Here is a 16,339-nt window from a genome sequence, read left to right as displayed (position 1 = left end):
GTGCAAAAGCTCTTTAATTTGATGTAGTCCCAGCTGTTTATCTTTGCCTTCACTATCACTGCTTTGGGTGATGTGTCTGTAAAGATGTCTTTGATGTGCAAATCACGTAGTGTTTCGCCTATATTTCCTTCTATATATTTTATGGTTTCAGGTCTTATGTCTAGTTCTTTAATCCATTTTGAGTTGATTTTTGTGTATGGTGTGAGGTGGTGGTCAAGCTTCATTCTTTTGCATGTAGCGACCCAGTTTTCCCAGCACCATTTATTGAACAAACTTTCTTTGCTCCAATGCATAGTCTTTGCTCCTTTGTCAAAGATTAGTTGACCATAAATCTGTGGGTTTATTTCTGGATTTTCTATTCGATTCCATTGGTCTGTATGTCTGTTCTTGTTCCAATACCATGCAGTTTTGATGATTATGGCTTTGTAGTATAGTTTGAAGTCTGGGAGTCTGATGCCTCCATTCCCTTCTTTTTTTTTCAGGAGAGCTTTGGCTATTCGGGGTTTTTGGTGATTCCATATGAATTTCATCAATAATTGTTCTATTTCTTTGAAGAATGACATTGAAATTTTGATTGGAATAGCATTGAATCTGTATATTGCTTTTGGTAGGATGGCCATTTTAATAATGTTTATTCTTCCAATCCATGAGCAGGGGATGTCTCTCCATTTCTTTGTGTCTTCTTCTATTTCTTTTAACAGTGTTTTATAGTTTTCTTTGTATAGGTCCTTTACCTCTTTTGTTAGATTTATTCCCAAATATTTGATTTTTTTTGTTTCAATAACAAAAGGGATGGTCTTTTTGATTTCTTCTTCTTCAGATTTATTGTTTGTGTATAGGAAGGCTACTGACTTTTGCGTGTTGATTTTGTATCCTGCCACTTTACTGAACTGATTGATGAGTTGAATTAGCTTTTCTGTGGAGTTTTTGGGGTTCTCTATGTATAATATCATATCGTCTGCAAATAGTGATAGTTTGACTTCTTCTTTTCCTATTTGGATTCCTTGGATGTCTTTCTCTTGTCTTATTGCCCTGGCTAGGACTTCCAGTATTATATTGAAAAGCAATGGTGAGAGTGGACATCCTTGTCTTGTTCCAGATCTTAATGGAATTGCTTTCAGCTTTTCACCATTGAGAATGATACTGGCTGTTGGCTTGTCATAGATGGCCTTTATGATGTTGAGGTATGTTCCTTGTATCCCCAGAATTTCAAGGGCTTTTATCATGAATGGGTGTTGCACTTTGTCGAAAGCTTTCTCAGCATCTATTGATATTATCATATGGTTTTTATATTTCTTTTTGTTGATGTGTTGGATAACGTTGATTGATTTTCGGATGTTAAACCATCCTTGTGCCCCTGGAATGAATCCAACTTGGTCGTGGTGAATTATCTTATGGATACATTGTTGGATTCTGATAGCTAAAATTTTATTGAGGATTTTTGCATCAGTGTTCATTAGGGAGATTGGCCTGTAGTTTTCCTTTTTTGTGTTGTCCTTGTTCGGTTTTGGTATTAGTGTAATGTTGGCTTCATAAAACGTGTTTGGTATTGTCCCTTCCTTCTCAATTTTTTGGAAGAGTTTGTGAAGGATAGGCACTAATTCGTCTCTGAATGTTTGGTAGAATTCATTTGTAAATCCATCAGGTCCTGGGCTTTTGTTTTTGGGGAGGTTTTTGATTACCATTTCAATTTCGCTAATTGTAATTGGTCTGTTTAGGTGTTCTATTTCTTCTTTATCTAGCTTTGGGTGATTGTAGAGTTGTAGGAATTTGTCCATCTCCTCTAGATTGTTAAACTTGTTTCCATATAACTGTTCATAGTAGTTACTGATTATTCTTTTGATTTCTGCTGTGTCCGTTGTGATTTCTCCTCTTTCATTGATGATCCTATTTATTTGTGCTTTCTCCCTTTTTTCCTTTGTGAGCCTGGCTAGGGGTTTGTCTATTTTATTGATTTTTTCAAAAAACCAGCTCTTGGTTTCATTGATCTTTTGGATTGTTTTTTTAGTTTCAATTTCATTTATTTCTGCTTTGGTTTTTATTATTTCTTTTCTTCTACTGGTTTTGGGGTTTTTTTGTTGTTCTTTTTCTAGATCTTTGAGCTTCGAGATGAGGTTGTTTCTTTGCGTTCTTTCTTGTTTCTTGATGTGAGCTTCTATTGCTATATATTTTCCTCTTATTACTGCTTTTGCTGCATCCCATACATTTAGGATATTAGTGTCCTCCTTGTCGTTCAATTCAAAAAATTTTTTAATTTCTTCTTTGATCTCCTCATTAGTCCAATGGTCTTCCAGTAGTGTGGTTTTTAATCTCCATGAGGTAGGAAAGTTCCTTGCCTTCTTTTTATGGTTTATTTCTAGTTTGATGCCTTCATGGTCAGAAAAGATGGTTGATATGATTTCAATCTTGGTGTATCTGTTGATGTTTGTCTTGTGCCCCAGTATGTGATCGATCCTGGAGAATGATCCGTGTGCGCTTGAGAAAAATGTGTACTCCGTTTTTTGGGGGTTTAGTGTTCTATAGATGTCTGTTAAGCCTAATTGCTCTAGGTCCTTATTTAGAGCTTTGGTTTCTTTACTTATTTTTTGTCTTGTTGATCTATCCATTGTTGATAGTGGTGTGTTGAAGTCTCCCACTACGTATGTGTTTTCTCTGATGTCTGTTTTCAGAGAGGACAACAGTTGTCTGATATATTTTGGTGCTCCTTCGTTTGGTGAGTATATGTTAATGAGTGTTATTTCTTCTTGAAGTATTGTCCCCTTGATCATAATGTAGTGACCGTTGGGGTCTCTTTTTACCTTTTTGAGTTTGAAATCTGTTTTATCTGATATAAGTATAGCTGTTCCTGCTTTCTTTTTTGGTCCATTTGCTTGTAGGATTGTTTTCCATCCTTTAACTTTGAGCCTATTTTTATCTTTTGTAGCTAAATGTGTTTCCTGGAGACAGCAAAAGGTTGGGTTTTGTTTCTTAATCCAGGCTGCCACTCTGTGTCTTTTTATTGAAGAGTTTAGTCCATTTACATTTAGAGTTAATATTGATATGTTAACATCTGTATTTGCCATTGTGTTTGTCTTTCCTTTGATTTTATTTATTTATTCTTTTAATAACTTTTTTTTTTTTGGCCTTCTTTCATTGTTATTCGTCCCTCTGAGGTTCTGGCTTTAGGACTCCTTGTAGTATTTTTTGGAGTGGGGGTTTAGTTGCAATGAAATTCCGGAGTTTCTGTTTGTCTGGGAAGGTCCATATTCTTTCTTCAAAGAGGAAGGAGAGCTTTGCGGGATAGAGTATTCTTGGTTGGCATCTGTTTTCTTGGAGTCTGTTGACTATGTCCCTCCACTCTCTCCTTGCCCGTAGTGTTTCTTCGGAGAAGTCTGATGTCAGCCTGATTGGTTTTCCTTTGAATGTTATCTGTTCCTTCCCTCTTGCCAGCTTCATTATTTTTTCCTTGTCCTGGATTCTTGGGAGCTTTACTATTATGTGTCTTGCTGTATTTTTCCTTTCGTCGTGGAAGTTTGGTGTTCTTCTTGCTTCTTGTATATCAATTTTCAGCTCCTTCTTCACATTTGGGAAGTTCTCTTCAATTATCTCTTTGAATATTTTCTCTGTTCCTACATCTCTCTCCTCTCCTTCTGGTATTCCTATAACTCTTATATTTCCTTTCCTCATGGAGTCAGATAGTTCCCGAAGTCTTTCTTCGTTCTTTTTCCTTTGTACTTCTCTTTCCTTTTCTGTTTTGGTTCTTTTTATTTCTGTGTCTTCAAGATTACTTATTCGTTCTTCCATTTCATCTATTCTGCTTTCATTGCTTTTCCCAGAATTCTTTAGTTCTTCCATTAATTCTTTGATCTCCTGCATTTCTTTTACTTCCCTCTTTAGGGACTCAATTTCTTTCTTCTGACCATTGTTTTCCCTCTCTAGGGACTCAATTGCATTCTTCTGATCGTTGATTATTTTTCCCTTATCATTGTTTTCCTTTATGACTTCTGTCAGTTTTTTAATCACGGCAATTTTAAATTCTCTTTCTGGAAGGCTCAGAAATTCTTCCAAGTTATTGTCTTTGCAATCTGGGGGCTGGCTTTCTTTTTGTGGTGTGCTTTTTCTCTGGAGAGTTGCTAGGTTGCGTGTGGTTCTTCTCCTCCCTACTGTCTGTTTTCTAATTTGCCGTATGCGTTGGGACACTGTGTTGTTGGGACTGGCCGGCATCTTGGGTGGGCTTCTCTGTTCCCCTCTGGTTCTTCCAGGAGTCATCTGTCAGTTTCAAGCAGCCTTTAATGGAGAAAGGTCCCTGTTCTAAAATGCCGATGTGGGGACACACTCCCCTGTGCGCCTGGTCTGCCCCGGCGGTGGGTTCCTGCTCCCCTCTGGGCTTGGACTGCAGGCCAGAGGGGGTCTGGCGTGGGCGAACTTCCCCCGCTCACCTCTGGCTCCTGAGGAAGCCTTCGGCAGGTAGTCTTTACTGAAGAAATGTCCCTGTTCTAAAATGGTGATGTGGGACACACTCCCTGCGCGTCTGGTCTCAGGCACACTCTTCTGCGCGCCTGGTCTGCCCCGGCTGTGGGTGCTCGCTCTCCCTGTGGGCTCAGACTACTTGTTCGGAAGGAGCCAGGTGTGGGCTAACTCCCCAGCTGGCCACTAGCTCCTTCAGTAGCCTGTGCTGGGGTCAAGTCGCTAGGTGGCGCCAGAGATCTCTCCTAGAGCCCTTGGGGAGCTGATTTTCCACCCCGTGGGACAGGGAGCAGAGCGGGGATGGTAGGGTACACCTCAACGGCTTTGGGGTGCTGTGTCTGCCTTGTGCCCCACCGTCGTGGGGAACCCACGCCCCTAATTTCGTGCCCCGGGTCTCAGTTCCAAAGCCCTCAGTTCCAGGACGCGGGCTGTAGCCCAGATCAGTGGCGCGGGAATGGCGCCTTTTGAATCCCGCTCCCCTGCCTGGGCGCCTTGTTCCTGCTCACTCAGGGAGGGCCTCCGCCGTCTCCCCGCAAGCCTAGGTCGCAGGCGCGGGGACCTGGGCAGCTGCGATCTGGTCTGGATCCGCGCCACTTTCCGCGCAAGCTTACCGGGCGGCCGGGGCTGTGTGCTGGTGCTGGTCTCCTCCTGGGGGGCGGGGCTCTCTTTAATGGCGCCTGGAGCTCACCTCCGCGGCGGATCCTGCAGGGTTCGCCTCAGCTCCCGTTCACGGGGTGTGGTGGCTGCAATAGTTCCTTTCCACTCACAGTCCCGCTTGCTGTGTCCGTTTTTCTTGTTGGCCGTTTTGGTTTGTTGTTTCCTCCTCTCTGCCGGTCGGAGAGTGCCGACTTTGTGGGCGGGGGAGGGGAGCAGGGTTCTGCGCTTCCCTCCCTTCTCGTCCTCTTTTATGGCAACTTTCTTCTTCGGGCAGTTTGCTGGAGTCGTCCGTTTATCTTCCGTGTCCCAGTTCTCACTGGGACCTGCCGCTTTTCCTCCCTATTAACTTTTTTTAATGGGAGATCTTACTCGCAGCGTCTCCTCGCCGCCATGTTGCTCCGCCCCCTCTCTCCTGCCTTTTTTAATCTTTGTCTTCCTTTAGAAATATAGAGAGATCTTTTGTGTTATTTGAAATTTGAAAATTAATACTAAAATGAAGACAAATAACAATTATAGCATTAAATACCCCTTTCAAACTCATATATACCATACAATCTCTCATATATTGCTCCTAAGCCCCACATGTTCTACATAACCAGATGGCTGTCACCCCACTTAATGATGTTCTTTTCACCCTGCAATTAGATGTCCCTGAGGAATATTCTTGTCAATAGTTCAGAGTTGACTAAACAAATTATATTCCTTATACAGTGATAACACAGCTGTATTTTAGAACATTGGAGAGCATAAAACAGACCTTACAGCAAAATAGAAACTGATGAGCACCCATTCAGGAAAGTTAGAGTGGACTTCATTTCTTAATTAATGGAAAAATCCTACAAAAGTCCTCATGTGTATTCAAACAATGTGGTAAAGAAGGAGGGATGCTATGACATTCTTTGTGTGAAAGATGTTATTTTGAGTTTAGTCTTCTGGTATGTAATATGGGAAAGAGCTGAAGGACCACATCACCAATCAACCTGGACTTTTCCTTGAACTGCCTACATAAATTTTTCTCCTCAAGTCTTTGGAGGTTGATACAAACTAAGAATGGCAAACACTATAGGTGAGGTGATGGAAAGATTGGGAGGAGCTGAGTTTGTTATGTGAAGATTAACCACAGAGTTCCTGAAATGGTGTTGAGGTTTCAAGAAGAATCTCCCCTGAGGTTTCCAGGTCAACTTATAGGATCAGGTTGTCTCTATTGTGATCTAAACTTTATCAGGAATTTTAAAGATCATTCCTCAATCTAGACAGAACAGAGGAAAAAGGAGAAGAAATATGGCAGTAAGAAAAGAAACATCATCCAGTCTGTTTTAGATGAGGGCTTTGTTTATTGGGGGGGGATGACTCATACGCTGACCAATGAAAGATATGTAGCAATTTCCAGTCTCCTTCTCTACAATAACCTACTAAATATGACATTGCCCAATACCAGTCACCTGGGGGACTAGTGAAGAAAAGCCTCTGCAAACCCACACACTAAATCTCAGGGACATCCCCTGTCTACCATCCTGTTCAAGGTTCCACTCATTCATGCTCCACCACCTAGTTATAACCGTACACCCCAAAAGTTCTGCCAAGGGACCTAAAGCCACTCAACAGCACCCATACACATATTTTCCTCTAGGATCTGGACCTCTTCACATGAACAATATACTCATTAATATCATTGAATGGATACCTCCTACTCTGATTTCATAATTATCCAGGAAACCTAAGATTATAATGTAAATGTTCACAAAGATGTTGCTACAACCTAATATAAACATTTGGCAATTACCATTTGATAATTAATGATCTCATATGAACTTTTTAGCATGACTTAAGCCCTGGGATTGGGCCAGGATTCTAGAAACATGGAGTTTCTATTCTGGAAAACCAAAGATCTTCTTTTTCACTCTTACATGCTATGAATGTGATGTCCTTTTTCACTGGACAACCAAATGCTCTGTGAGATGATTTAACTACAGTGAGCTCATATAGGAATAAATAGATCTACTCTTACAAGATAAAAATTTGATCAGGAAATAGTGGGAGAAAAATAGCAGGCAAGCAGAGACTCAAAATGACAGGATAATTTGGTTTCAATGGTCTTAAAATGAATAAAAAAATCAAAGGGTTTGAATACTTATTAAAAGTGGGGGAAGACAAGAAAAGTAAGAACAGAGAAATGGAACTCATACATATGTTTTACTTCTAATTTACAAGTCACTTACACCTGTCAACATTGTGAAGCAGAAATGGTCACCCCCATTTTATGGATGACTAAATCAAAGCTGAGTGAGCTTTGACTTTGCCAGGGTCACTCAACTAATGGAACCTGAAATAAAGACATATAGTCTGATTTCAAATGCAATGCTAACTCCCAGATTATTAAAATAGTCATGTGTTAGTGTTAGACCACAACTATCCTGGTCAAGTTATCAAAATAGGGTTCACTTGCCTATCTACATGCTGAAATAACATAAATAGTACTACTATCTCCATTGGGGCAGAGAGGGTGTATGAATAGTTTTGTGTTCGATAAAACTGAGCATAAAGGTTGGCTTAGGAATCCCATGAGTTACCTACCTCAGAGTCTAATTAACTGTCCTTTCACCACCTTCCTTGCTAGAGTGGATAATGCCCTAGATCTAAACTGTAACTTCAATATATATCATAACAATGGCAACATATAGCATAACCCCTTCAAATGTCCATCTTAATAAAGATTCTATGTTATGTTACCAATTTGGGTGAAAACAGGATTGGATATTAGAAGAAATATACTCTTACTAAAACCAATTAACCTAATAATTTACATCAACATCACAAACTCACAAAAACAACCATTACTTTTGTAATGTTTGATAAGCAAAATGACTAAATAAAATACACAATGAACACAAAAATGTTTGACATCTGACAATAATTATCCAAAGTAAAAGAGTTCAGTGGATAATGGTAGGAGGGAAATGAGGAACTTGCTTTGCTTTGAATTGGGATTTAAGAGTTTGGGTTTTAAAAACTTCATAATTCTAAGTGGAGACTCAAGATGTACACTGAGGATGATTAACAGCATTATGCAATCTCAACTAAAAATCCTAGCTATTTCAATAACAATTTTTTTTTTTTTTTTTTTAGAATTGGTGATGCAGAGAAACTTAAGACTTCTAAAGTCTGGGAATTTGAACAAACTCTCCATCATGACGGATTATACAATTGGTAGTGGGCGGGGGGATAACTACATCAATGGCATCTTTCTAATCTTTCTACAAAAGCTTGAAAGAGAACATATTCTATAAGGTACTTACCAGGTAAAAAAAGAATATTTTATATGAATACTAAACATCACACTCCTGCAGCCTTCTCTGCACAATAGGCTATATCGGCCAGTTTTCTAAGACATTTCAAATGGTCCCAGTGAATTCCCTTGAGTTTAAGCTCAGTTACATATATACAATAAACTGCTTGAGAGATACCATTTTATATTTTACCTATTATTTTGTAACTATAGAGGCTGGGGGGCAGAAGGAAAAGAAATAAATTAACTTATGTGCTAAACACTGTGCAGATATGATTTATTTTTATCCTGACAAGAACTAGGCCAATTTTTTCTTTTTTAGAAAATGAAAACTTAAAAAAAACAAGAAATTTTTACAAAATCACACAAAGTATGTATGTGAACCTAGATTTGCAACCAACTCTGTTTGGCTCTAAAAGTTAAGCTCTTTCTTCTGAGATATTCATATTCAAATGTACACCTCATTTCTCATAGGTACAAACTCCTCAAACTCATTTAATCAATTAATGGATGACTCTTAAAGGTAGATACTAGCAGCATTTAACTGTGGAGCCATTTCTACAAATGTATTCATGTCTTAAGTCCCCTGACAGTCATACACCAAAGGAAAACTAGCGCAATATTTCCTTAAAATGTACATAACATGCAGTTCTGCCTTCAACACACAGGTACTCTACCTCCAGGCCACAAAAGCACATTCAATGTTTTGTTCCTCTGCATGTATTAGAATGATTTTTGACCCCTCAAAGAAATTCAGCTGGTTTCATTCCACTCCCTTCTCCAAAAAGGTGCAGATCCATTGCCTCTCGGCTGATGTTCTGGGTTTAGGGTGATATGCTGATATAAACTGCACCTCAAATGGAGACTCTGCAGCCTTGAACTCTGCCAAGCATTTGAGGGCCTGAATTGCCAAGTTCCCTTTTCTCGCATGTGGAATCCAGCCGCCCTGTGGACCCCCCTCAGGTTTAGGGCTGCCCATCTCTGCAGCACACCGTTAATGTCTTTAATGTGCACTATGATCTTGCTGGTTGCCTGAGTTCTTGCAGAACACATTAGATATAACTGAACCAGAAGTAAGGGTTACTCTAGACTGGCAACATTTTAAAATGTGGATCTAAAAATCAAAAATAAAAAGCATTAGGTAGGAAAAGCCTCTTGCTTTTTTCATTTGCCAAGTGAACAGAACACCACTAAAAGAGGGAGGCGTTCATTTCCTATGAAGAACGAGCAAAACACTATTTCCTGCACTAAGCTATACTGCGATGTGGATAGAATAAAATTGGAAAATATAGTTATCAATTATTGCGTGCTGCCATCAGAATACACAAAATGGCTGCTAGATGACAGTGTGCACCATGGGAGGGAGGCTAAGTTCACTTGAGTGTCTCTTCTTCCTACATTCAGAATTTGCTTGGGCTAAATGAACACAGATGACATGCAGAATCAATAGGTTTCTTTTTTCCATGTTTGTCAAACCTGTGGGATCTTTCACATCATCACCATTTTATTATTTCTGTATTGAATCATTCCATGAGGACCTTATTCATATCCGACTCCTTTCTGTCCTGAGGTAAAGACATAAGCTCTCCTGGGCTGCAAAGACACTGCTGCTTTCTTCTGTCTACTCCCTCCTGCAGTAATCAATGTTTATGACTGCAGTTACAGTAAAAATAGCAAAAGTCAATATTTGTGCTCCGTATCTGTCAGATAATAAAGCTGGCTAGAGGCATGACTACATGACATCTGCATGCAATACACAGGGGCTGGCCACCCCCCCCCCCACTTTCCAGATAGTTTGTCTAAAAATGGCGTCATATTTGTACAGCTGACATTCCCAAATCCCCCATGTGTGTCCTCAGGGAAGCTCAAGGTTTTTGTTTGACTTTTGATGTTGTTGATTCTGGCCTTTGGGCATGAAAAAAAAAGTTAAAGAAAAAAAAAAAAGTAGACAAAAATATGAAAGACCATGAATAAAACAGAATACCTACTCGAAAAATCTAACAATCCTAAATTAAATGGGATGATCTTACCGATTCCGACCACCTGCCCCAATTGAAGACTCTCTAAACTTGCAACTATTATTGTTTTGCACTTTTACTACTTCTAAGAAAGATAATAAGAGACGGGAAAAAAAGGAAAAATCAAAATGAGAGCCTCCACAACAAGCTGAAAAGCCAGAGTTGCTTTTGAGGAAAACCTGGGTTTCAGTTTTAGCTCAGCGAGTCTGACAATTATCTTTTTTTTTTTTAATTTTTTTTTTTAAATAGAGGCATGTTTATTTATTTATTTATTTGTTTGTTCTGTTTACACATGCACTGGGCACAGTCAGAAGCGCGGGAGGGCGAGAGAATTCACCAGAGCCAGAGCGGGGAGCAGAGCAGGCAGAAGGACCGAAGTACACTGCTGAGGGGAGCAGCGGGCGGCAGGAGAGGTCTGCGCGCCATGTGGGACCCTCCTCCGGTGGCCGGGGAGCAGCCGGGGATTGAACCGGCGCTGCAGAGGCTGCGGGCAGCTTCGCAACCCAGCGCTCAACCGCTGCGCCACCAGGGAGGCCCTCTGACAATTATCTTACTGTAAGTAAGACTCAGATTTCTCATCTATACAATGGGGATGTTAATAAAATCTAATGTAAAGCTGTTGGGAAGTGTGAGATGACCAGGGAAAGAATTTAACATAGCAGGTGATAAAAAATACCAGTGATTGTTATTATCCAAACAATTTAAGTGAATTAGCATTACTTCTTCAGCTACTCAGCTTGTTCAATTACTAATACAAATTATAAAAAGGTCAAAACACAAATTTTAGAACTCACTGTTAATGCTGCATTTATTGCTATTATTAATCTTCCATGGCTTAAATTCTTATGCATTTCCTTCTTATTCAATGTTTCCAAATCAGATTTAATGTTTCTAAATTATTCCAGTCTGAGGATTAATCTGTGTATAGCTCTTTTATTCTAATCTGTGTATAGCTTTATACAGACTCTTTGTTGTTCCTCCCATATATGCCTTGTTCCTTTCTTCCCTCTAATGCAATTGAATGCGCCCAACTCAACTGGCAAGTCTCTCTCTAGAGGTGTCACATTTTGTACTATGTGAAATGATTTTAGGCGGTACATAGATGAACTTGTTTTTCTAAAAGTCATTGATTTTAACATGTATGAAGGGACATTTAATATCAGGTCAAATTCATGCCTTCTTAGATATTATTCTTTAAGCTGAGAATAAAGCAATTTAAAATTTAAAAATTAAAAATTTAAGGTTCTGCAAGGTAGCAGAATTAAGACACAAGATTCTCTTTCCCCCGACACTATTAGATTGACCTAAAACAAAGTGAAAAAAAAAAAACAAAAAAAAACAAAAAAACCCTGAGGGAAAAACGGATGACCACAGCACACAGTAGGAGCAACAGACCAGTGCTAAGGGGGACCAAACACTTCGGGTGAACTCGGTTTACAGTAACAGGGCAATACAACCCAAAGAGGGAGGAGGAGGGGCTGTTCTGCAGAGCCCCCTAAGGTTGTGACTCAGGGATGTGCCAACATCAGGGACTCCTGACAATCCCTGTAGGGTAAGGAAAAATGTCAGGCTTTTCTGCCCTCCCACCATCAGGTTGGATGATGGATCCTTGCGGTCCTGAATGCATGCCTGATGGCGGGCACCTAGAATAGAATGTGGGCATAGGTAGATGGGATTCACCTGGGCTGAGACTGCGCTTTTAAGGTCGGCGTCATGGGAATGCCAGCAGAAGCCAAGAACAAACAGAAGCTGAGAGAAGCAAGAGAAGCAGAAGCTGAGAGAAGGCCAGAGAGCCCAGAGTGAAGATCTGCTGGGGCCTGGGAGGCCTGCCAGCCTCCCGGCCCCCCAGCACTCCTGCCTGCTGTGTACCTGGTAATCCCAACAAAAACCTGCAAAACCACTGAGGACTCTGACTCCTCCTTTACTCGGTCTGCTGGATCAGAAAACCTACACTGTGGTCTTCCTTCCCCTACACCCCCCCACCGCCCTGAATAAGGAGGTGCTTGAGTTGGCACTTAGAACAGAGAATGTACTGTTGAAGAGCTGCAGAGGTGGGGTGCTGAGCAAAGACCACTGATGTAAGTGTTCTGAGGTTCTCAACACAGAACAGCTGGAGCCTGAATTGGCAGGGATAAGCAGGTCAGAGATGAAGCTACTACTTGAAGGTGAGCCTAAGATGTTCAAAACACCTGCCACCCCCATGCTAGGGCCAAAAACAAAACAAAGGAATCCCTGAACAAACTAGAGCTCAGCACCTATCAACAACAGGAGCGAAACACCCAGGGACACGTTTCTGTACTGGAAAGAGGAAAGAATAAAAACTCTCAGCCCATCACCCTATATCAAGTACAATCCATGCCCAATGCTACAACTAGTGCTTAAAAATATCCTAGAGTGGAAGTGGATGCAAGACTGTAAGAGACACTAAGATTGAGGAGTTACCTAAAGGAGGGGTCACTGTGCTCCCCATCACACAACTTTGGCACCCACAAGGCATTAGGAAGTTTGAATTCCTGTGCTTACTGCCTGTGGTCCTTCTGTGCCCCACTGCCCCAGGCTTCTTCTATCCTATTACCTCTTGTCAGTACCAGTCCTCAGATTACTTCAGTTGCAGAGACAACAATCTGAAAATCTATCCCTATTGCAAAATTGCAGAACATAAAAATTAAACATGAGGAGACAGAGGAACACAACAGAGCAAAAAGACCTGAGAGGAACCCCAATGCTGCAGAACATGGAAGAAGCAGAAAGAGAAGTTCAAGATAATAGTGCTAACATAGAACTCAAAAAAAAAAAAAAAAGGATATAAAAGAAGAGAATAAAGATACGGAAAATATGGGGCATCTACAATTAGAGATAGCAGAGCTAAGAAACACTAAGGCTTATTTAAAAAGTACAACTGAGGGGGCCTCCCCGGTGGTGCAGTGGGTTGAGCGCAGTGCTGTGAAGCTGTCAGCAGCCTCTGCAGCGCAGGTTCAATTCCCAGCCGGCCAGGGGAGAAACCCACATGGCGCGGTAGACCTCTCCTGTCTCGCCCGCTGCTCCCTTCAGCAGTCTCTTTGGTCCATCTGCCTGTTCTGCTCCCCCGCTCTGTCTCTGGTGAATCCTCTCACCCTCCCGTGCCTCTGACTGTACCCCAGTTCTTGTATGAATAAATAAATCTAAAAAAAAAAAGTACAACTGAGGATAGCACAACAGCAGACAAACATCCATAATGGAGAGAATTAATGAGCTCAAAACACAATGGTGGAGAACACACAAATAAAACATGGAGGAAAAAGAATTTGAAAAAAATGAAGATAGTATCAGAGCCCCTTGGGACAACTTACAGAGAAATAATATCCATATCATAGAGGTCTCAGAAGAGACAGAAAGGTTTAAAAAATTTATCTAAAGAAATAATTTTTGAAAATCATGTCAATCAGGGAAAAGAACCAGACATTGTGATCCAAGAGACCCAAAGAGTTCTAAACAAAAAATACCAGACACACATCAGGACACATTATAATAAAGCTGTTGAAGAGTAACGACAAGACCAGAATATTAAAAGCATCAAGAGCAGAAGAGATAACTGTAGAACAAACATGCAAGCGGGGGGCTGGGATGCAACTGAGGCTCTGGGAGACCCCCCCACCCCCAATTTCTCTGGGCTCTCTCTGGCATTCTCTCTAGTCCTCTCATAGTCTCACCTCCTCTGTAGTCACAACACTCGTCCTCTTGCAGGGGTTGTCTGTTTCTGAGTACATCGCTGGCCTTTAGGCTGGCCCTTACATCGCTGGCCTTACATCGCTGGCCTTTAGGCTCAGGTATGCCCACTTACGAGGCGCAGATGTCCACCATCAGGTATGCGTGACTTAAGCGCCTTCTGCATTAACACAGTCAAGGCCACAGTTGATAGCCATAGAGGCTAGTGGCATATAAAGCCTGATTAACTTTTACCCTACAGTAACCTATACGGGAACACCAATCAGACTGTTAGGAAGGAGATGTTTGACATGCTTAAAGAAAGAGACTTGTAGCCCAGAACCCTTTAAAAGATTAACATTCCAGAGAAAAAGCAGAGTGAGGAGCTTCGTGGAAAAATAAAATCTCAAAGAATTTACCACCACAAAGCTGCACATGAAAAATTCTAAAGTGGATTATTATAAAGCAGCAGACCAACAGAGGTATCCAGGCAACAGACACCTAAACCATTTAATACAGAGAAGGCCCATCAGAACCAGTCAGAGACCAGACCATTGAATGGGTCACACAAATAGCTCACCATGAGCTAACTTATAAAAGCCTTCAAACAATAGTTCATAACACACAAGACAATGGAAATGGAACTTGAAACAAAACAGGAAGCCCTCCAAAAACAAAAAAATACAAGACATACTGTAGTGGCAGGACAGGAATGGACACAGTGCAGGTTTCCTATGATTCAGCAGACCGGGTAAAGGAGGAATCAGTCCTCAGTGGTTTTTGCAGGTCTTTTATTGGGATTTGCCTGGTACACAGCAGGCAGGGGTGCTGAGGGGCCAGGAGGCTGGCAGGCCTCCCAGCCCCCCGCAAGTCTTCACTCTATCTGGGCTCTCCGGCCTCTCAGCTTCTGCTTCTCTTGCTTCTCTCTCGGCTTCTACTACTTCTCTCTCGGCTTCTCTTTTGGCTTCTGCTGGTGTCCCCGTGATGCCGCCCTTAAAAGCCCAGTCTTAGCTCAGGTGAATCCCATCTACTGAGGCCCACACCCTATTCCAGGTTCCGGCCATCAGGCATGCATTCAGGACCACAAGGATCCATCATCTAACTTGATGGCGGGAGGGCAGAAAAGCCTGACATTTTTCCTTACCCTACACATACCAAAAAATAATAACATAAGAAAATGGCAAACAGCACTGATGTCTCAATAATCACCTTAAACTAAAGGGCCTGTATTCACTAGTTGAAAAATTAGACTGGGGAAGGGATTTCAAAACAAATTCCAGTCATCTGTTGTTTACAAGAAACCCACCTGACCAACAAAGACAAGCACAGACTTAAAGGTTGGATGACAGTTATACAAGCAAATGGCAACCCCCCCCCAAAAAAAAAAATAAACCTCAGGAACAACTGTACTTATATCCAATATAATAGACTCCGGAGTCTGAGAGAGAGAGAGATTGACACTACATTATGATTATGGGTCCAATATTTCAAAAAGAAATCATCAACACAAAATCCCATATGTTCCACAATTCTCTTTTTGTTGTGGTTTATTTATTTTTCTTTTTTTGTTTCATAATTCTCACAACAGCGTTATTTACAATGCTAGGACATAAAAGCCACCTGAATGTCCATTGATGGATAACTGGGTCAAGATGTGGTACACCCACACCAAGGAGTATTATTACATAGACATAAGAAAGGATGAAATGCAGTTGTTTTAAAAAAAAAAAAATCAAGGGATCTTGGGGGACTTATGTATAGCAAAGTAGTCAGAGTGACAAAAATACTGGATATTTACATAGCAGACTATATAACATAAAAGTTTAAAAGAAACAATGGACATCATAGAACACCCTGAGGGCTCTGATAGTAAGAGGGAGAAGAGACAGAGAGTGGTAAGGGAATAAAAGTGATGGTGGTAGGAAAAACATACACAGGGATAAATTTAGTTTACCTAGTGCATAAATAGTACCTCACACATTCAAAATTCCCCTAAAAGTAGTTACTAAAATTATGTGGATTTACAAAGAAAATAATAAATATGTAAGTTGAATTTAAAGTTTAATTAAGATTCTGAATTTTATAATTTAATGCTAATTTTTAATATTTATTTATTTATGCAGACAAGAACTGGAGTACAGGCCAGAGGTGCAGAAGGTGAGAGGATTCACCAGAGACAGAGTGGGGAACAGAACAGGCAGATTGACTGAAATACACTGCTGAGGGGACAAGACAGGAGAGTTCTGCT

General features: G+C 40.8%; 1 long non-coding RNA gene across 2 annotated transcripts in view; it reads right to left on the bottom strand.

Annotated features, from left to right (window-relative positions):
* Window positions 1-14,489, bottom strand: part of LOC119232595 (uncharacterized) — a 122,762-nt gene extending 108,273 nt beyond the window's left edge. For both annotated transcript variants that reach the window (XR_005122160.2, XR_005121980.2), the window contains exon 1: window positions 14,097-14,489. This is a non-coding gene — a long non-coding RNA (uncharacterized LOC119232595). The remainder of the gene's footprint in view (window positions 1-14,096) is intronic.
* Window positions 14,490-16,339: the final 1,850 nt, after the last annotated feature.

Source organism: Talpa occidentalis, unplaced genomic scaffold, assembly GCF_014898055.3.
Source record: "Talpa occidentalis isolate TD23 unplaced genomic scaffold, MPIMG_talOcc4v2.1 talOcc4.7, whole genome shotgun sequence".
In the NCBI taxonomy this organism is placed as follows: Eukaryota; Metazoa; Chordata; class Mammalia; order Eulipotyphla; family Talpidae; genus Talpa; species Talpa occidentalis.
This window is presented reverse-complemented; position numbering and strand designations above follow the sequence as displayed.